At 32.6% G+C, this 22,008-nt stretch overlaps 2 long non-coding RNA genes across 2 annotated transcripts; both read right to left on the bottom strand.

Moving 5' to 3' along the window:
- Nucleotides 1–1,309: 1,309 nt before the first annotated feature.
- On the bottom strand, nucleotides 1,310–10,306 carry LOC143080789 (uncharacterized). Its single transcript, XR_012979798.1, has 5 exons — nucleotides 9,942–10,306; nucleotides 8,628–8,771; nucleotides 5,719–5,862; nucleotides 2,924–3,754; nucleotides 1,310–1,803 (listed from the first exon to the last, which is right to left on the bottom strand). It is a non-coding gene; the product is annotated as an uncharacterized LOC143080789 (long non-coding RNA).
- Nucleotides 10,307–13,923: 3,617 nt separating this feature from the next.
- LOC143080788 (uncharacterized) lies at nucleotides 13,924–15,724 on the bottom strand. The gene is made up of 2 exons (XR_012979797.1): nucleotides 15,635–15,724; nucleotides 13,924–14,859 (listed from the first exon to the last, which is right to left on the bottom strand). It is a non-coding gene; the product is annotated as an uncharacterized LOC143080788 (long non-coding RNA).
- Between the last annotated feature and the right edge of the window lie 6,284 nt (nucleotides 15,725–22,008).

The following is a 22,008-nucleotide window of genomic DNA, read 5'->3' as shown; positions in this document are numbered from 1 at the left end:
GGATTGTAGTTACGACGCACAAGGAGTAATAAAACTAGAGGCTCTCAAGAACCTGTGTCACTCACCTGTATTTACTGAAGCTTTAGAAACCATGTAAAATAAGGTTATAAAAATCATAATTAATAGTATTAGATTAACTCAAATTACTAACTCAAGGGGAAGCAACCCAACAACGGGTTGTAGGACTTGCTTGAAAATTTCAGGGCAGATAAATCTTAATCCGATGAACACTTTGCCACCTGTCAAATTTGATCTTAATGCTTTAGTTTCAGAGATTTAAACCAAAAACTGCATTTTACCCCATGTTCTATTTTTAGCCATGTCCGCCATGTTGGTTGTAAAGCGGGGTCATAGGACACATTTTTAAAACTAGATACCCTAATGATGATTAAAGAATGACTGTAATAAAGTGCACAATCGGCAATCCGGCCTCGGGTGACTCCGATGATCTCCGTCTGAGTCACGGAATCGGCCGAGTTGTGACGAATGTAAAGGGCAATAAACCATTACGGGGTCGACTGACAATTTTGGTTATGTTGACTTATTTATAGATCTAACTTTGCTGAACATTATTACTGTTTACAGTTTATCCTTATCTATAACAATTTTCAAGATCATAACAAAAACTGCAAAATTTCCTTAAAATTTCCAATTTAGGGGCAGCAAACCAACAATGGGTTGTTGGATTTGTCTGAAAATTTCGAGGCGGATAAATCTTAACCTGATGAACATGATTACCACATGTCAGATTTGCTCTAAATGCTTTAGTCATTTCGGCCAGTAGCTAGCAGGCGGGTCATCGGACACATTTTGTAAACTAGATACACTAGTGACGATTGTGGCAAAGTTTGGTTAAATTTGGTCCAGTAGTTTCAGAGGAGATTTTTGTAAAAGTAAACAGACAACGACGACGACGGTGGACGACGGACGCCAAGTGATGAGAAAAGCTCACTTGACCCTTGAAGTCATGTAAGATAAAAAGGGAAACACAAAGTCTAAATATGACCCATCAGGATGTTACACGAGGGAGTTTAAGGTTTTTTTTAATGAAAACTTAAATAAATCGTTTTGATAAAACAGTCCTCGCCCACGCACTGATTGTTTGGGTCGTGGTTAATTTTTTGGATCAAGTTCTGAGTAAATTGGTAGAAAGTGGTAAACAATGATTAAAACACGAAGACGCCCTATTGAAAATATTGCTGAAAACTGAGTATCCGTCACCTTACTGTTTGTAAAACTTTCCTGTACCTGTGGTTTTATGTAGAAAATACAATACTGTTTCTGTAGACATTCTGTTAAACACAAAGAACCTACTTTAAATATGCCTTTATTAAAAATGCCTGATTTACAAATTCCTTTAAACATTAAAAGTAAAGAACAATTCTATGACGGTCAGAAGAATAAATGAGTATTTCTGTCAGTACTATTATCAGTAACGTTTGAAGGACAGGACTGTTCTGATATATGCAGGCGATTTGAAATAACTCATCTGCTCAATTCCGAATGCATGTTCACCATACTACATGCAAGCGACGTATTTGAACTTCATGCAAAGCTCAGTTGATTATGGGCACTTGATCACAAGACTTGTTTTAACATCATCGCGATCTTTATTTTCCATGTTGTTCTGGTTTGTTTTCGTAACTTCAACGACGTCATCGTCTGTCTTTATAACAATTTCTTCGTTCTGTGTTTCTTTAACTAACATCCGTTCAATTAACACACAAAGCGATGACGCAAAAAATAGCCCACCAATTGTATAAAATGAAACATTCCAGTTACCAGTATAATCTTCTAACCATCCTTAATAAAGTATTCAACAATTGGTCAATCAAGATTTAATTTTAAACATATCATATCATTATAACTAGTATTTTAGTAATGTTAAACAATTCTGGTAATATAAATCCATGTAATCGATACATGGTCCGAATAGTTTGATAATCGGAGCATTTACAGGTTTAATGCCAATAAGATGCTGTATTATTTGGGTAGTCCTAGATTGCTTCTTGCACACCTTAAAAGTAGAATTTTGATTGAGTTAAGCCATTTCAATTGATATTTTACAGTGTGTCTTTCTATGTTGTGATGTTACACTGTTGTTTCAGATACGTGTGAAGATTGGCACCTATTAAAATGTTTAAACCCGCTACATTTGTGTGCATCTGTCCTAAGTCATGAATCTGCATGATGTCCAGTAGTTGTCGTTTGTTGATGTGGTTCATAAGTGTTTCTCGTTTCTTCTTTGTTATTTAGATTAGATAGTTGGTTTTTCCCATTTGAATGGTTTTACACTAGTCATTTTTGGAACACTTTATAGCTTACTATTCAGTGTGAGCCAAGGCTCCTTGTTGAAGACCGTACTTTTACCTATAATGGTTTACTCTTTTAAAGTGTTACTTGATTCAATGGAGAGTTGTCTCATTGGCAATCATATCACATCTTCTGATATCTATAAGAAATCGAATGATGTATGATTTATCTACTTGAAAATGTGCCAACCTAAGTCAATGTCGGCATTTTCCATTTTTTGTTTTTAAGAGAACCATCAGAGATACCATGCAGGCTTATATTTTGACACACCATCAAACTCGTCAGTGACGATCGAATCGAACAGTTGGACGACCAAATCAAATATGAAGTTGAAGAACATGTAAAACCGAAAATTCCAAACTATGCCAAACAGGGCTAAGGCAATCTGCACCTATGCGAAGAAAAACGTGAGTGTTTCAACATTTTATAAACAGAAAATTTACAGAAAATGAACATTTCAGTGATATTTCATGTAAAAAAAAGTTCAAACTACTGGTTTGCGCTCTGATGTAGCACGGCTCTACAAAGTCATGAAAAAGTCCGCCAGACGTCATAGCAACCAAGAAATACATGTTGGTTGGAGTTAAAGTAATTATAAATAAATACTTACCTAGACCAGGCTGCCCAATTAAACACGCTGTATTAGAAAACAAAGTAGATAATGGATACGCTATGGGTAGAATCTTCAATCCCAATGAGGAGACTACTAGTAACGGTCTTAATGAATGTAAAATTCCAGGAAATATTCCTACAGTCACTGCATATATGATATTGATAGGCATACTCCGGAAAAATGTCACCGCAATAGCACATATCCCACCCGTAAACATTGTCAAGATGAACATCGTTTGAACGCTAAGCCATTGTTTATCAATAATGATACCGGAAAAAAATCTAATAACAAATTCCGTAGCTCCAATTACAGTTAAAACAACAACTGCGTCGTCTTTTGTAAATTGCTGACTTTCAATGTGTGGCGGAAGGATCATAAAGATTGAAGAGTATCCAACCAGTGCAAACGACATGGCGAAACAGTATAATAAAAAGGATGTGTTTCTTAAAGCAACAGAATATGTTCTAAACATATCAAGGATTTTGTCAATCGCAAAAGTCAATTTACTCTTGTTTTTACTCCCTTCATTTGTGTGCGATAACAGTTTTTTACTTTCAGGACTATTTATTGGAGCACTTGGACGCATGAAGCTCCTTGGCTGTCGGAAGAAACTTCCACCAACACAAATGTTCAGTAACAAACCACCAAGAATTAACATAGCGCCATGTATACCATAATGGTCTATCAACTTCCGGTACAATGTAGGATATATCAAACTTGACAATCCAAAGGATGCAGTAAGAATTCCGTTAGCAAATGCTCTTCTCTTATCAAAATAAAAGTTTATTATAGATAAAGTCGGAGGGTAAGATAGTCCAAATCCTACACCTAAAAATAAATAAATAGTTTCTTTACATGATACTCATACACATTTCATGTCCATGTAAGAATCATGATGAGTGTAATTTACGACATGTCACAATATTTATTGTTTTGCCCTCAAATAAAAATTTTCCGATACTCATTTTCTATCTTAAACCGTTCCTTTATCTGTCTGACAATATTTTCTAGTACTTCTCTGAATTTCTGTAAATAAGATTGATTGGTTCTCCACAAAATGTCACTGTCTAATGACTCTCTAATTGAAATATAATATTTACATTCCATTGGTTACCTAGCCAGTCGGACTTTTCAAATGGAATGATCTCCAAACGAAAAGTTGTTAATCTATGATTTGGTCAATTTTGGTTGCGTGATCAGAGACAACTTCACTAAAACCTGCAAACGATGTCTTTATCTATATTTGCTGTTGTCTGTTGAGCTGATGGAGAATTGTGTACTAAAACAACACTCATAACCTTTCATATTTTCATGGCAAAAGTCACGATCCGCTTCAGGTTCCGTCTGTAATCATCTCTTAAAGTTTCTGTACTTCTGAGATTTTTCCATGATGGAATCCGAAGTAATGCCATCTTCGGAATTTTGCGTGTGGAATTTAATTACCAGTTGAATTTAGTTACAGTTGATTACATCTCCGTCATTTTGTTGGTGAAAAGTTGTCTTATTGGCAATCAAACCACATCTTCTTTTTTCATATCATGACTGGAATTACAATGTTTTTATCTTATGACTGGAATTACATTTTTGTTTATCTTATGACTGAAATTACACTGATTTTATCTTATGACTGGAATTACAATGTTTTTAATTGGATTTTCCTCTGAGTTCGGTATTTTTGTGATTTTACTTTTTTTTTATATCATGACCGGAATTACAATTTTTTCATATCATGCTGTCAAAGTATTATAATTAATATTAATAATCTATATATTTTCTTTCTTTCAATGATACATGTTTGTAGTGTTTAATGTCTATGTTTTGTAATTAATATGCCTGTCTGTCTGTTTGTTTGTTTGTTTTTATGTATTTTAGTAACAATCCTATTGTTTGGATTTTACACTAATAAAATTCTTATTCTTATTATTCTTATTATCATGACTAGAAAGACAATGTTTTATATCCTGATGGGAAAAACAATGTTTTTTTTATAATTATCGTGACTGAATTATAAAAAGACATGAACAATATTTTTTTGGAAATGACTGGAATAACAAAGTTTCCTCTCAGTACTAATTATATACTTATATATATATAATCACAACGTGGATAAGTACACTATAACATGTATCATTTCATAAGCGTGTGATATATGCAATACACAGTGTCTTATTATATAAGAACTGTTTGCTAATTATAAAATAATGTAAACGCATAGAGCAGTAAATAGGTACTATCCAATTCCCTAATAGCTTTTTGGGGTATTGATGCAATCAAAACTCGTTTTGGGGTATACATGCAGTCAAAACCTTTATTGGACTGGCTTCATCCTTTTGAATCCTGTGCTTTTATTTGACGTTTTTCGGCTTAATATTGATCTGATAAGGTAATCCTTTTCAACTGATTTTTATAGATTGTTCTTATATCTTACGCTTAAATTACACCACTGTTCCAGGTTTTAGAGAGGTTTCAGCACTCACAAACATGTTTACCCCCCCCCCTTTACCCCCAACACGTTATATATGTATGCACCTGTTCCAAGTCAGGAGTCTGTTGTTCAGTGGTTTTTGTCATATTTGTTTTTCGTAAATTGTTTTGTTATAAATGAGGCCGTATTGTTTTCTCAATTGAATTGTTTTATATTTTTCATGTCGGGGCATTTTAAAGCAGCTATACGGTATGTGATATTTTTTTGGCTCACACTGCAAAATAGATGCAATCTTTAACTTTCAGTGCTCACAAGCACTTAGACAACTACCTTACATTTTCTTTATTTATATCAAACATATATCTACCTAACAAACAGCTATACGTGAGATACAGCATACCAATATTGTTTGTCATAAAACTGGTTACCATACCAAGGCAGGAAACCAGGCCGCCAATAATAGTACACCATTTAAATGAAAAATGCATGCTTAGCAGTCCAGATATTGGACCTGAAAATAAAATATATAATAAACAACTACAGCAGCAACTAAAAAACAGGGAATAAACGATACATATTCATTTTTTAAGTAATAAAACTGTGAATGGAAATGGGGAATACAATCTAACCTAACAACAGAAAACAACCGAAGTCCACCAATGGGTCTTTAACACAGCGAGAAAATCCCACATCTGGAAGCGGGCTTCAGCTGACCCTAAACAAAATGTGTACTAGTTCAATGTAAAAGTAAGAATTGATTATCTTTTTGAGTATTTAGAGGACAGGAAATTGGTCAAAACGTTGATACAAGTTTTGGCATCAAGGTAATGAAATTAATCAAAATTATAAGGCCCGAGAACACTGTTACTTCGTAGAGCATTTCTTTTATACATGAAAAAAACTTCAATTAGAATTGGCTGACAGTGGTTTTATCTATCAGCTCATTGCATAATATGATCATGTGACCGTGACGTCACCAACGTTTTTTGTCGTGAAATGAAATTTACAATTAAATTATCAGGAATGACTGTTATATTTTTTTCTGTTTATTCGAAATAACATCAAAAATATGGTGCACACTTGAAATTATCCGCGACGTAGATTATTCAGTGTGCACCACATATTTATGTTATTTCTTCCGATAGACAGAAAGTATATTACATTAACAAAATTGGAATTTCGAGCATTTGCTTTTTGGTAAATCAGTTGCCTTCCGCCATCTGGTACTGTAAAATAGCCGAAACCAATCTTAAATGCAATATGAAAATTTTGAAAAATACGGAAATTATTTTGTGAGACTTTTCATCTTAAAGATAAAAGAACATGTCTGTGATTTTATAAATACGCTTGTGGTTTTTTTTTATTACAAAAAACACTACTTTTTTAATCATTTTTCTTTTTTAACTTAGCTGTAGGGGAGATCGGGGATAAATGAGACACTTTTTATGTTTTTTCTATACCTATAAATCAATTGTACGCAGCTTTCTCACAAGATCTATCAAACTAGACCAAATATTTGGCGTTCTCTGTAGAAAAAAAGATTATTCCAAAGACAAATTTAGGAAGTACGAAACACTAAATTTATACGTCGTTTCACAAATATTTCCGACTTTGAATGGTTTTAGAGGAGTTGCGAATCAATGATATTGATATCTTCCTTTTAGAAATATAGATGTTTTCTAAAACCACATTATAAGAGCTATATTATTATATTTTAAGTTACTTATATCGTTTTGTTTTCGTTCTTTCACACAAAAAATGAGTTTCCATAAATAATAACAATTCTGCACAAAGTGTAACGTATATATATAGCTAAGGGATACATACCTTTTATTAAATTTTTTAGGGGAAAAAAGCATAACGTAAACAACATGTTTTGCAAATTATAAAATAAGACCCCCTATATATCTACCTTAATTATAGTTTAGAAATAAGACAAGTTTATAAGATTTTAAGAATCCCAAAGTGCGCATACGAAGCTGTGTTACTGAGTTATCTATAGAAAAGATTGAAAGACTTTTGTAAAATAACCACTTAGGTGACACCTATTTCAAGATTAATAAGAAAGTTAAATGTCGAAAAAAATCGGTTATTGATCGTATTATTCATAAGGCCAATAATGTTCAATATTTTTAAAGTAAAATATAGTTTAGTGCAAGCACTGCGCCAGTTTCATAAATTAAATTAGAAATCACAAAATCCTCTAATCTGCTGCTATATATGAATACTGTATGATATTTGAGAATTTAATATACCAATAATATTTCCATACTTACCGGCTTTTGAATTTACAAATAACAGAAGACTTCCTAGATTATTTAACTTTTATAAATGAATGTGCTATAAGTTTACATGTTTTTGATTTGAAGCAAAAGAACGAGTTTAATTACCCCAACTTATATTATATTTTCTGAAACCACATTATTAGAGCTATAGATAGATAGATAGATAGATAGATATATTTTATTTCCAATAGTGGACCCATTACGGGCATAATCAGTACATTGATTTTTTATCACACAATTGCAATAGACAATAAACAGAAATATGTTTGACAAAAAACATAAATTGTAAATTGAGTTAATAATACATGTAGTCACATATCAAAACCTGTATGTTTAGTGATTATTGACCATGCACCAGAAGCAGCATCACATCCATTATAGAAAAAAAAAATTATCATATTTTATCTTAAAGTTATATCGTTTTGTTTTAGTTCTTTCACACAAAAATGGATTTTCCAAAAAAATATATACAAAATCTGACGATTCTGTACAACGTGCTACACATAACTAAGGGGAACATACCTTTTATTAAGTTTTTGAGAAAAAAGCATAACGTTAACGACATTTTTGGCAAATTATTTTTATTTAGATCCCATCTACCTTCACTGTAGTTTAAAAATAAGACTACATGTATATAAGGTTGAAAGAATCCCAAAGTACGCGAACGAAGCTGTGTTACTGAGTTATTCATAGAAAAGATTGAAAGACTTTTGTAAAATAACCATTCAGGTGACACCAACTTACAGATTAATAAGAAAAAAGGTCAGTTAAATGTCGAGAAATATCGGGTATTGGTCGTATTCATCATAAGGCCAATAATGTTTAATTTTTGAAAGTAAAATATAGTTTAGTGCAAACACTGCATCAGTTTCATAAATTAATTGAGAAATCACAAAATCCACTAACCTTCTGCTACCATCGTAATGTTGTATGATATTTCAAGATTTATAATACCAATTAGTCATTAAGGTAACAATATTTCGATACTTACCGGCTATGGAGTTTACAAATAACAGAAGACTTCCTAGAAAGGCGGTGTTTCCAGCACTTTTATCATAGGTCTGGAGAAGTTCGGCATATAAAATTCCAAATGTTCGCATTATTCCAGATATGAGAAAGAAATTTAGGAACGAAGCTACAAGATAAAACCAGAAAAATCTACAGTTTTGTAGGCAATTTGTCGTATAATCATATTGAGTAGTAGCTATGGTTTATTTTTCATAGCATATGCAAAGAAATTTCACAAAACGGCTGAATTGTAGTAAATTTTAAAGTTTTTCGGCGAAATCGCATTTTTACCCATTTATATTTTTTACCGTACGTGAAAACACCCACAACATTGCAATTTTTTATTCGTTTCAAAACGGGTCTTTCAAAAATCGTATCGACAACGAATAATAGCCATTTACCTATTTCTAATGGTGGAAGAATGGTGGAAGAAATTCGTGAATTTTTCCATAAGGTTGAATTGTTCTATTTTGAATTCTATATATATAATATGTTATTTTAATTTCCCGTATTTTTGTTTGAAACTTTCTTTTGGGGTCCAATTTGATCGGTATGTTGCATGTAGTGCTCTGTTGTTTGGAGATTGTCCGCTTTAGTCATATTATCATTATCCCTTTAACAAGTTAATTATGCATTTGATAAGCTTAAAACGTGTAACATGGGTATAAAGCGGATATATACTGGTATTTAAAAGATTTTCTCGTATTTCCTGTCTATTTATGATAAACAATTGACTTGTGAACCAGTATTCATATATTATTAGCAATGTACAGTAAACTATCCATACACTGATAATCTAACACTGCTTCCAATTTTTATCCCACCTCCACATTTGTTTAAACATAGTAAATTAATGTCAATTATATTGCTATGTGAAACTTTCAAAAGAGGACTCGGATAAAATAGAATTGGTATAATTTTGAGGTAGAATAGAGAATGTGAAAATTATATGTAAATGCAGTCAGTTGTTTAGAAACAAGATTTGTGCTCCTTTTGTAGATATGGCAAACGTTCCGGTCAGATGCAATATACCACTTGTACTCCATGTATTGATGCTTTGAAGATTTACTAAAATCTTGGTGATATATAAATATGAAACAAGACTGAGCCAGTATATCACCTTACCTGGACACTTTATTCCGTCTCCAATCCGGCAAATATCGTACTCCTAATTATGCGTGTTTAGCGGATACTAACTACGGAAGGAACAAAAAATTAAAAACTGATCATACTGACGGACACAAAGATCAGAGTACATCTCCGCATCAGTAAAAGGCCGGTGTATGAATAAACTTACCCCCTAATACCACCCAAGCAAATCCCCTGTCTGTATACTGTACTGACATTCTGTGTAACGAGTAAACACTTGACAGTAGATCTGATTGACAAACTTATAATTTCTCTATTTTGAACACAAACTTCATTTTTACTGTCCTAAAATTTAACTCCGTCTTGCTCTCACATTGTACTAGTTATTGGTTCATATCATAGTAAACACAAACATTGAACGTAATGCACATGTTTATTTATACAATCAGTTATTTTATCCACATAACCCTAAAATATATCTGCTTAATTGTAAACGTGAAAAAACCTTTGACCCGCAGAGAGTCTATATAAATAACACTATGTCACTGTTACTTATATTTAATGAAAGAGTTTTCGACACACATGATGTAATTTAATTTCATAAAGTGATGGGAAAAAATATAGTTATTGATTTGTAGAATAAGTAAAAATGATAAATCATTAAATAATTTAGTATATTTTTTTCAATATATAGTGAAAACAGAAGAAAGACAATAACTTAAATATCTGTGATGAATTTAACCGTGGCAAACATGCATACCAGTCACTTGGTTTTCTCTCACCCGCATGGCAAAAAGGGGAAAATTATTGAGATTTTGATATTTAGGGGCTTGAATAATACACTTTTTAAACGATTTTATATTAACAACTGTATTTATACGGTAATATATCATGTATATATGATTATCAAAACCAGTCTGTCAATTATCTAAATAATTATAATAGATTACTTTGCTCTTCATTGGGCCCTTTCATTGGATTAAAAAATATCTCATCTTATATTAAACGGTATGCATTGAAGAGAATCATTGAATAAACTGGATGTTGATAAAGCCTCTGGATGATGATTGCTGTAATAAAAGCCACAAGGTTATGAAACAAGAGTGCACACGCTGAAATGTCTCGCCTTCTTTACTAATCATTGATATTATGTTGGTAGTCCTAAATATAAAGCTTTATTACAACTGTCACATAAACTAAACATTAACCAAGAAAACTAAACATTGACCAATGAACCATATGAAAATGAGGTCAAGGTAAGAATAGATAATGCCAGGCAGACATGAATAGCTTACAATTCTTCCATACAATTAAACAAATATAGTTGACTATTGCTTATAGATTAAGAAAAACAGACCAAAACACAAAAACTTAACACTGAGCAATGAGCAATGAACCGATCTGAGTTATGGACTTGACCACCAAAACTTAACCTTGTTCACTGATCCATGAAATGAGGTTGAGGTCAAATGAAAACTGTCTGACGGGCATGAGGACCTTGCAAGGTACACACATGCCAAATATAGTTATCCTTTTACTTATAATAAGAGAGAATTTAAGATTACAAAAAATCTTAACTTTTTTTCAAGTAGTCACTGAACCGTGAAAACGAGGTCAAGAACATTGCACATGTGACTGACGTAAACTTCGTAACATGAGGCATCTATATACAAAGGATGAAGCATCCAGGTCTTCCACCTTCTAAAATATAAAGCTTTTAAGAAGTGAGCTAACGCCGTAGCCGCCACCGCCGGATCACTATCCCTATGTCGAGCTTTCTGCAACTAAAGTCGCTGGCTCGACAAAAAACTGCACACTGTAGATCTTTGTTTAATCTAAAGGACAAATTTCGATTTAGAAAACAAACATATTCTATCCAAGGTATATATCCTACTTTAACAAACGGTCAATATCTGTATTCAAAATAGTTGAACCACCGCGAATTAGCGCGTGCTACTTATGAACAGACACTTTTAAGTACGTTTTTACAGTGGTACTTACAAAATGTATACTGTATACAAGTGTTTAGGTAATTAATCATCAGTTACTCAAGTACATTGAATAAATATAATTATGCAGCCTCTGTTGTAATTACTTAACCTCCGTCCAACTTTTAAGTTTATACCAGTTCAAATCGGTTTGTGTTATTCATTGTGAAAGTATTTCTATTCAATCTCTCTTGAAATGTCTTGACCTTCGTCACATCAGAAATTTTAGAATTGAACCAGTTCATATCGCACAATGCTATTCTTTTTAGAAGCATACCTACGGTGACCTATGCAGTCTCTACTGTAAATATTTAACAAACTTCAGTTCTGAAATTTTAGAATAAGAGAACTGCCATTTTTCACTCTATTCGATCCTGCCTTTCTTTTTATTAGTTTATATTGACTTTTTTTTAACACAAATTCTTATCCTGCTTTTTTTGGCAAAGTTGCTTATCTTGCCGTTTTTAAACTCAAAGCTCCTGTCCTGAATGTTTTCAAATTTCATCCTAGCGCTACCCAATAAAATCAAATGGTATCTATCTTATATAAGCGTACGTTTTACAAATGATTGTATAATTAGAAAATATAGGTCACCGTACGGCCTTCATCAAAGGGCAAAGCCCATACAACAAAGTCATCTATAAAATGCCACGAAATGACAAATGTAAAACATTGCAACCGAAAAAACTAACAGGCTAATTTATGTACAAAATTATGAACGAAAACCAAATATGTAACACAGCAACACAAGACGACCGCTGAATTACAGACTCCAGGCTTGGGAGAGGCAAATACAGAATGTGGTCTTTTTCATATTAAGTTTGTTACTTCTTTTCTAATTAGTTTGAAGGCACTTACACTCCCCTAACATGGGAGAGTGGTGTAACAATACAACCAAAAGAACAAACTATAACAAGAGGGGACACGCTGCAATGTCTCGCCTTTTTTACTTACCATTAATATTATGTTGATAGTACATAATATAAAGCTTTAATACAATTATCACATAGACTTAACATGATTAAAGATAAAGAGGTCAAAGTCATATACACCAAAAAGAAATACACCTTACAAATATTCCATACTTTAAATATAGTTGACCTATTGCTTATAGTTTATAAGAAACAGACTTAACTAAGAAACCCAAACATTGAGCAATGAACCATGGAAATGAGATCAAGATCAGATGAACCATGCCAGGCAGACATGTACATCTTACAATCCTTCCACTAAACAAATATAGTTGACCTATTGCTTATAGTTTTAAAAAACACACAAACATTAGCACTGTGCAATGAACCATGAAAATGAGGTCAAGGTCAAATAAAACCTACGAGACTGACATGTACATCATAAAATATTCCATACACCAAATATACCCATTAGTATTAGAAAAAAGACCAAAAACTTAATTTCGACCACTGAACAATGAAAATGAGGTTGAGGTCAGATGACACCTGCCAGTTGGACATGTACACCTTACAATCATTCCATACACCAAATATAGTAGACCTATTGCATACAGCATAAGAAAACAGACCAAACACAAAAAAACTTAATTATAACCACTGAACCATGAAAAGGAGGTCAAGGTCAGATGTCACCTGCCGGCCATGTACACCTTACAATCCTTCCATACACCAAATATATTAAACATAGTGCTTATATAATTTGAGATAAGGACTTGAACACCAAAACTTAACCTTATTCACTGATCCATGAAATGAGATTGAGGTCAAAGAAAAATTGTCTGACGGACACGAAGACCTTGCAAGGTACACACATACCAAACATAGTTGTCCTATTACTCATAATAAGAAAAAAACGAACTTTTTTCAAGAAGTCAGTGAACCAAGAAAATGAGGTCAAGGACAATGTACATGTGACAGACGGAAACTTCGGAACATTATGAATCTACAGCACATGTATCTACAAAGTATGGAGCATCCAGGTCGTCTACCTTCTAAAATATTAAGCTCTAAAAAAAGTTAGTTAACGCCGCCGCCGGATTGCCCGATGTCGAGCATTCTGCGACAAAAGTCGCAAGCGCGACAAAGTCAGTTGAAAAAAGGAAACGTATCTAACAAAAGACAAAGTGGACGTGGACCGGTACATATACATCCCAACAACAAAAAGACACTTAGTACAGATATGACAGTACTAGCAGTTACTGACAGTTAGTTCAAAACAAATAAAAACTACTAAAAAAACAATCATTCATCTAAGACTAAATTATCAATTCGTACACATCCAAAACCCAATGTATTTAGTGAAAAGACGTGTCAATAAACAGTCAGATAAAACATTACCTTGTGCAATGCCAAAGATTACAATTTGTTCATTACAATATTTTCCTAACAATTCACTGACTAAACGAAAAATATCCCAACGATAAAGATGTGGATATGTAAAATGTATAGGCAAATATTGTTCTCATTCTCTAAATAAACTGCATTTTACACTTATTTATAATATCGATCGTTTGAGTGTCACGTGATTTGGATAAGGGCGAGGACATACATCCTTACAATAGCTTGGAATATCAAAGATCGATGTATCTGGTTGTTGTACTTTGTAACTTGCTTGGTTGAATGTTAGAGTATGAATCAAATCACCAACAAATGACTTTTCATGGTACTGACAAAGAACATTCTCATCAGTAACGTAAAGTTCGTCTGTGAAAATGTGTCCTGGTTCAGCCCACCCATGGCATTTCTTTCCTTCAAATACTTTATCGCCAGTATACGAGGAATTCGACAACCAAGTTGGTTTTAGAACAGTGCAACCTTCTTTTTCGCCACACAAAATACAGCATGTCTTTGCCTCTGGATATATAACATACATGTTACTATGGTTTGTAAACAAAAGACTACACGGAGCCTTTGGATCATTGTCACTGAGCTTTTGTCCTCCGCAAAAATTATTTTTCTGTCCACGAAGATGGTCGTATCTCGCTCTGCCATTCGGAAAGTCATAATACCATGTTCCATTGTTGTGGGAATATTTCACAACAGCGAAAAATATGTCCTCTACAAAATCTACCGAGAATGCTGAAGGCCATACGGGTGGTGTTGTTGGTATACTGGCACAAGTTATAAGTATTGATGATATAACAATCACTAGTATGGACCACATTGTCTGTAAAAATAATACAATCTATGAAACAAAATATTACACTAGGTACAAAGTTTGGTATGGGGGTTATAATTAATGATCATTAACAGTTAAAGAAAATTTAACATTTGGTACCTGGTTAAAAAATACTGACGCCAAGTGTTCTTTTCTATTTATTGTTTAAAAAAGATAGGCGAAACATACAAAAGGGACATTCATTTATACAGTCAACCCAAAATGAGATTTAAAAAGTAATAATTTGTTTTTTTGGCATGTATGTTTTTGATTTTTTCAATTGCTTTTAGTGCATGTGCATGTATAAACATGATAAATAGTTATCAAAAGTACCAGGATTATAATTTTATACGCCAAAAGATAATATGATCAACACCTACAAGGCTTGCATTTGAAAGTCCTAGAAATGAACTTCTGGTAATATAATAATTGTCTTATTAGGGAATTGAAAATAGTGCTCGAATCATTCATCAATGAACAAAAATCACAGTATGTAACAAATTTCAGTGATTAGAAAACTGCATTATTTTATTTCTACAACGTTGAACATTTAAATTCATTGTTTCCCTGTACCCCCAAAATCACAAAAAAAAAAACATAAATAGGGAATTGAAAATATCTGAAAGCAGTTATGTTATAGTTGTCGAACAATCAAATTGCACTGCACACTTTGGGTGACCCTACTCCCAGAACGTTGTCAGAATGTTATACGTAGTTTGCATTATCTATTGTTTTTAATTGTATTTCAGTGAAGTAACAAAAAGAAACCATACGTTTAGCTTACCACTAGTGTACTTCTCAGTGAAGGAATAAGATATATGACAATGAACAATAATTCTTATAATGTGATTTTATGTAAGTAGTCAAAGGCACACGTGAATTACTGATGGTCATGTGGCCTTATCAGTTATCAGACATTTATTGAATAAGAAAGAAACACTCTTGGATAAGCTTCTTAACAACATTGTTATCATTTTTCGTCAGAGAAATTTTATGTAAGATATTGGCTAATTACTGAGAAAAGATAGAATTTGGTACTTACAATTTCTTATTGTGATTAAAAAATAAATGATTACATACAAGTACCAAAGATTAAGTCTTTTGACCAACATATGTTCTCTTCTAATAAATAAATAATCTTAGGACAACAACTTTGAGAAATATGATTTGTCAAAGTTAAAACCATTGGGAAGTAAATTATGAGTCTATAGTTACTTCTGAATCTAGTTGATTGTGTATTGTCTTCTGGGTTTCTACTTTCAGTTTCTTCGTTTTACATAGGTTGGTTGTATGTTATTTTTTATTGGAGAACAACTCATCATAGATATCAGGATTAAATTTTGTATTTACTCCAGACGCGTGTTTCGTCTACAAAAAAACTCATCAGTGACGCTCGAATAAAAAAAAAAAGTTAAAAAGGCCAAATAAAGTACGAAGTTGAAGAGCAGTGAGGATCAAAATTCTTCAAAGTTTTGCCAAATACAGCTAAGGTAATCTATTCCTGAGGTAGAAAAGCCGTAGTATTTCAAAATTTCAAAAGTTTTGTAAACAGTTAATTTATAAATATGACCATACGAATGTCCGTATTAGATTTATAAGATAACGTGTACCCAATTTTCCGTATATCTTTTTCAATCTTCACTTTCCTTGTAAGCTTTGATAAAGGAAAATCCTCTCATTTACAAAAAACCAATTTCACTGTATACCAGTAATATTGTTACGTCACTAGTTTATCTACAAAAAGGTGTACTAGGTAATCAATAGCCATACCTTTGTAATGTAGGTAGCAAGTTAACTTGAACGAAGGTAAGTGCATTCTACAAATATGTTGCTTTTGTTAAACTTTGGGAAAACTGTATAGACTGCATGAATTAATAATGAGAGAATTCAATAAATTATTTTAAGCTACTAATATCATGAATATGTGTCATGCCGTATATATATATCATGAAAAGAATGCTAAACGCATTGTTCTAAAATTCTGTATATTTCCAAAGTCCTACAAGATTTAGTGAATGCATTTCTTAATTTTGAACAAGAGACTCTCGGCAAAAGTCTGTATTGACTGGAAATATGTATATAAAAATCAATTATGTTTGATTATTTGTATCTTTAATTTAGTGACATTTTTATAAATCGTCTTGTGGTCGTCATTTTTAAAGTTTACAGAGTATACTCATCGATTTAATTTTACGATTGTTCTTAATGACCAACTTGTTGAAGGCCGTACGGTGATCTATAGTTGTTAATGTCTATGTCATTTTGGTCTCTTATGGAGGGTTGTCTCATTGGCAATCATACTACATCTTCTTTTTTATATTGTATTTAGAACATATTTTCTGGTCTTTTTCATTTTACCACTATATTTCTAGACCAAAATTAAAAATGTGAAAAAGAATCACTCAGGGGAAATAACTCCTACAAGAACCAGTTGGTTTTTGTCGTTCCTACTGACATATAAGCAGAAACGATTGTGCTGAACATTTTGCTATTTTCTCTGTACTTTTACAATACATTGTTTGCCAAATACACAAGAAAAGTGGAGAAGTCATCTTTTAATTAAAAGAGCAATAAACCCTTTAATGTGGTTTATTGACGATTTTTACCATGTAAACTTTTTAATGATCTTATCTTGTTAATTAGTTTTGCTCTTTATCAAAATGTTTGCCAAAAGTTCATAAAATGGGTAAAACACTTTATTTCATTAAGTGGGTAAGTAAGATGACAATATCGGCTGTTTTGACTTATTTATAGATCGTATCATGCTTTATAACTTCATCAATTGTAGTTTCTATTAATTTGTATAAATGGTTTCTGTAAAAAAAAAATGCAAAATGGTTAAACTCATCTTTAAAGGACAAGCACTTTTGTTTTGACGATACCAGCAATGTGGACTTTTTGTAATTCTAATTTAAGTTATTTATATCTGATTCTTATTGCGTTTTACCAGGTTTCAGCGAAAATGTGTAAACATCCTTTTTTCAAAGACAAAAATTCCTATGATAGATCAATTTTTATTTCGATCTTATTGACTTATAGTGTGGGTGCTACTTTTCTTTTTATTTGATTATTGAAAGATTCTTTTTATTTACTAAAGAAGTATAAAGGACAAATTGATGTTTAATTATTTAAAGGTTTGATTGTTATGGTTATTTTAAATTTCTATCTACTCGTATATGTAATTGTTTTCAAGATAATAAACAAAAACTTATAATAAATATATTTAGATCGGAAAACAAAATTCATGGGCAACAACTCCAAAAGGGGTTCTCCGTTTCTTTAAAAAAAAAATCATAGGCGATACAAATTGGCCCGTTGGTCAGATTTACCCACACAAGTGTTAATTCTTAAATTCTGAGCCAAAACAGTGTTTTATCCATGCGTTCTATTTTTAGGCCGACACAACTTTTAAACTAGATTCAAAAAGGAACACTCGGTAACAAGTAAAAAAAAAAAAAAAAAAAATACTTAACTCCGACGAAAATTCAAAAAGGAAAGTCCCTAATCAAATGGCAAAACCAAAAGCTCAAACACATCACAAGAATGGACTACAACTGTCTTGTTCCTGACTTGGTATAGGCATTTTCTTTCAAGAAAATGGTTGATTAAACCTGGTTTTAAAGCTAGCTAAACCTCTCAATTGTATGTCAGTCGCATCAAATTCTATTATATTGACAACGATGTTTCAACAAAACAAACATACACAATAGGTAAAAATGTCAAAAATGGAGAAACAGCAGTACAAACTATTATAATCTCAAACTCTAAAAACAGTTTCAGAGTATTTTTTGGAATTATCAAGTAAAGATCAAGTCGAACACTAGAGATACATTCTGTAAATTATTTGTCTGACTGGCGTACAGGGTAACTTTATATGACGTTTTCTTTCCCGAGTTAAAAATCTACTATACCAACATCCAAAACAAAAGGAATGGTGATTACACTTGTAAAATGTCGGATTGACACAGTTATTTCTGATTCGTGACCTTGTCCACTAACAAGTTGTCAAATAAAAACTTGATGAGAACTATATAGGTATCCCTTTAATCTGAATTGTTATTAATAAGTCGTACATAAAAGGAAAATTTGAAAATTGATTAACTTAAATGTCTAGCTACGTTGCTATTTAATATATGTTATCATATCTAGCAGGAAATTAAACGCCTTATACAAACTGAAAATGGGCAGTTTCTTATTGTTTATATGTTTTAATAGTTTACCATAAATGATAATAACTATGATAATGAAATTTTGTAAATTGGTGCACTGACTCAAGGATTTGTACATATAAATCCCTGATTAACTGCAGTGCTTATAACATATTGTTTGTCCTTATAGACATTTATAAAACGAAAGAGGGTTAAGTATGTCGAATCAATCACAACTAATGAAAAATGTTACATTAGGAAAAAGCATGCATGTACATTTTGATAACACCCCACCCCAAAAAAAGCTACAAAGCGACTAGCTTATATAAAGGAAAACAACTGCCTTATGCAATGTTTTGACATTACATCACTAGTACATTTGTAGATATCTAATGTTGCTAAAAATAAATGACAAAAATGCCAAACTTTAAGGAAAATTCAAAACGTCCCTTATCAGAAGACAAATCAAAACCTAAAACACACCAAACGAATGGAAAATAACTGTCGTATTCCTGACTTGGTATAGAAAATGATGGATTTAATCTGGTCTTATAGCTAACCAAATCTCTCACATGTATGGTAGTCGCGTAAAATTCAAAGTTATTTTTACATTTCAGAATGTCTGCAGAATTATGTGCTGGTTGTCTCCGGGATGGTCTGGAAACTGGTGCTGAACTTTGGTGTACTACTTGTTCTGAACATGCTTGTCAATCATGTGCTGATGTCCATAAGAAATTATCAAGTCCACATAATATAATTAAGCGAAAAATTCAAAAATCACAAGACTTTCCAAAACAAACATCGCTTCATGAAAGTGCAGCTGATGTACATAGATCGACAGAACACTGTCCATGTCATTCTGACCAGACAATGAATTTATGGTGTAATGAACATGATAAAATGATATGTTCTAAGTGTGAACAAGAGGCACATTTCAACTGTACAACAATAATATCTATCGAACAGGCCATTATAGATGTTGAAGAAGGAACACAAATAGCCGATTTGAAGAAAGAAACTTTAGACTTGATGCATAACATGGAAAAAATAATGGGAGAATTGAATAACGCATTGTCAGAATCACTTACAGAAAAACAAAAAATCAAGGACAAAATATCTGAAATTCGGAAGAAAATCAATTCACATTTGGATTACATAGAAGTTAAAATATTATCAGAGGTTGAAGAGACGTGCAAGAATTACACACAGAACACAAATGAAACTGTGTGCAGCATGAGACACATGTATGAAGATCTAACCACGTGGAGGAATACAATTGGCTCAGTTAGGTCACATCAAATCGATTCAAATATATTCAGAACCCTTCAATTTGTGAAATTAGAAACTGAAAGACAAAAGGCAGTTGTTGAAGATGTTCAAAAGAAAGCTATTACCAAGAAAATGGAATTCAGACCTTCAGAAGAAGTAATCAATTTTCCCGATTTAGTCCACTCAATGGGCATCCTTGATGTAACAGATACTGTCCATACATATTGTCGGTCCGACTCAGATAGATGCATTTTACTATTGAAATCATTTAGTTCCTCGCAATTAGGTGAAGATGTGAGAGTGTTTCGATGTTGCTTTATTCCCAACAGTCGCCTTCTTTTATGTGCTTTCAATGAAAACTGTTTGTATTCTTGTAAGACTGATGGTTCAGATATCATTATAATGTACTTAGATCACCAACCACTAGGTGTGGCGATGTGTGACAATAGGCATGCAGTCGTCACTTTCGGCTCTGGAATCCAACTCATAGACACACAAACAATGACAGTTGTGAAGCTTATTACAGATGACGGAAACTTCTGGGCAGTATGTACATTGGGTGAGAAAATGTGGGTAAGGAGTCAAGGGTGGACATTAAGTAATATTGATAAAGATAATGGTAGAATATTAAAGCAAATAAAAACAATATTTGATCCTAGAGATACGTTCATGAACAAATATGGTGATATTTTCTGCTCAAGTAACTACGGTGATAAGGTCTATATGGTCACTTCAACTGGACAACAAAAAGAATTCTATTCCAGTCATGATCTAAAATTACCGAAAGGAGTAGCTGTAGATAACCAGGGTAATGTTTATGTGGCAGGATATATCACCTATAATATTCATAAAATATCTCCAAATGGAGAAGGGGAGGTGATACTAAGTTTTGAAGATGGAATAAAACAACCACGTGGATTAAGTTATAATCGAGAAACAAATGAACTTCTGGTTATTCTTGACGATGGTAAAACCGTCCATATATACAAAACACATTAGTTAGTAAAGACTGACCAATACAACGATTCAATATGTTATTCAACTGAAGTCCGAGAACATTAATTTAGACATTTAACATATGAACTGTCCATATGTTAAAGAGTTTAAACATGAAGGCAGTACTATATCGATTCCGTTTCTTATTCAATATAACCTATAACTTGATGACTTAGAGGTAAACATTTATATTCGCCTTTTATGGTAGTAAAACCTCTGATAGGCTCATTGTAAGTCTTGTTTTTAATGCAAGTGAGACATTTCTGATTGTTTTATTGAAGGTGTGGTATCTAATGTATGTGTGAAACCTCTGATTGACTCTTTTCAGGTCTGGTTTCTACCTCAGGAATAGATTACATTAGCTGTATTTGGCAAAACTTTTGGGAATTTTGGTCCTCAATGCTATTCAATCTTGTACTTTGTTTGACCTTTTTAAATTTTTTGGGATTGAGCATCACTGATTAGTTTTTTGTAAACGAGACGTCTGGCGAAAATACAAAGTTTAAACCTGGTATCTATGATGAGTTGATTTCTAATGTAAGTGTGCAGCCTCTGATTGGCTCTTTTGATGTCTGGTTTCTAATGTAAGTGTGAAAGTGTGAAACCTCAGATTGGCTCTTTTCATGTTTGGTTACTTATGTAAGTGTAAAACCTCAGATTGGCTGTTTTCATGTTTGGTTACTTATGTAAGTGTAAAACCTCAGATTGGCTCTTTTCATGTTTGGTTACTTATGTAAGTGTAAAA

This window comes from Mytilus galloprovincialis, chromosome 6 (genome assembly GCF_965363235.1).
Source record: "Mytilus galloprovincialis chromosome 6, xbMytGall1.hap1.1, whole genome shotgun sequence".
Lineage (NCBI taxonomy): Eukaryota > Metazoa > Mollusca > Bivalvia > Mytilida > Mytilidae > Mytilus > Mytilus galloprovincialis.
Note: the sequence above shows the minus strand (reverse complement) of the source record. Positions and strands in the feature narration are given on the sequence as shown.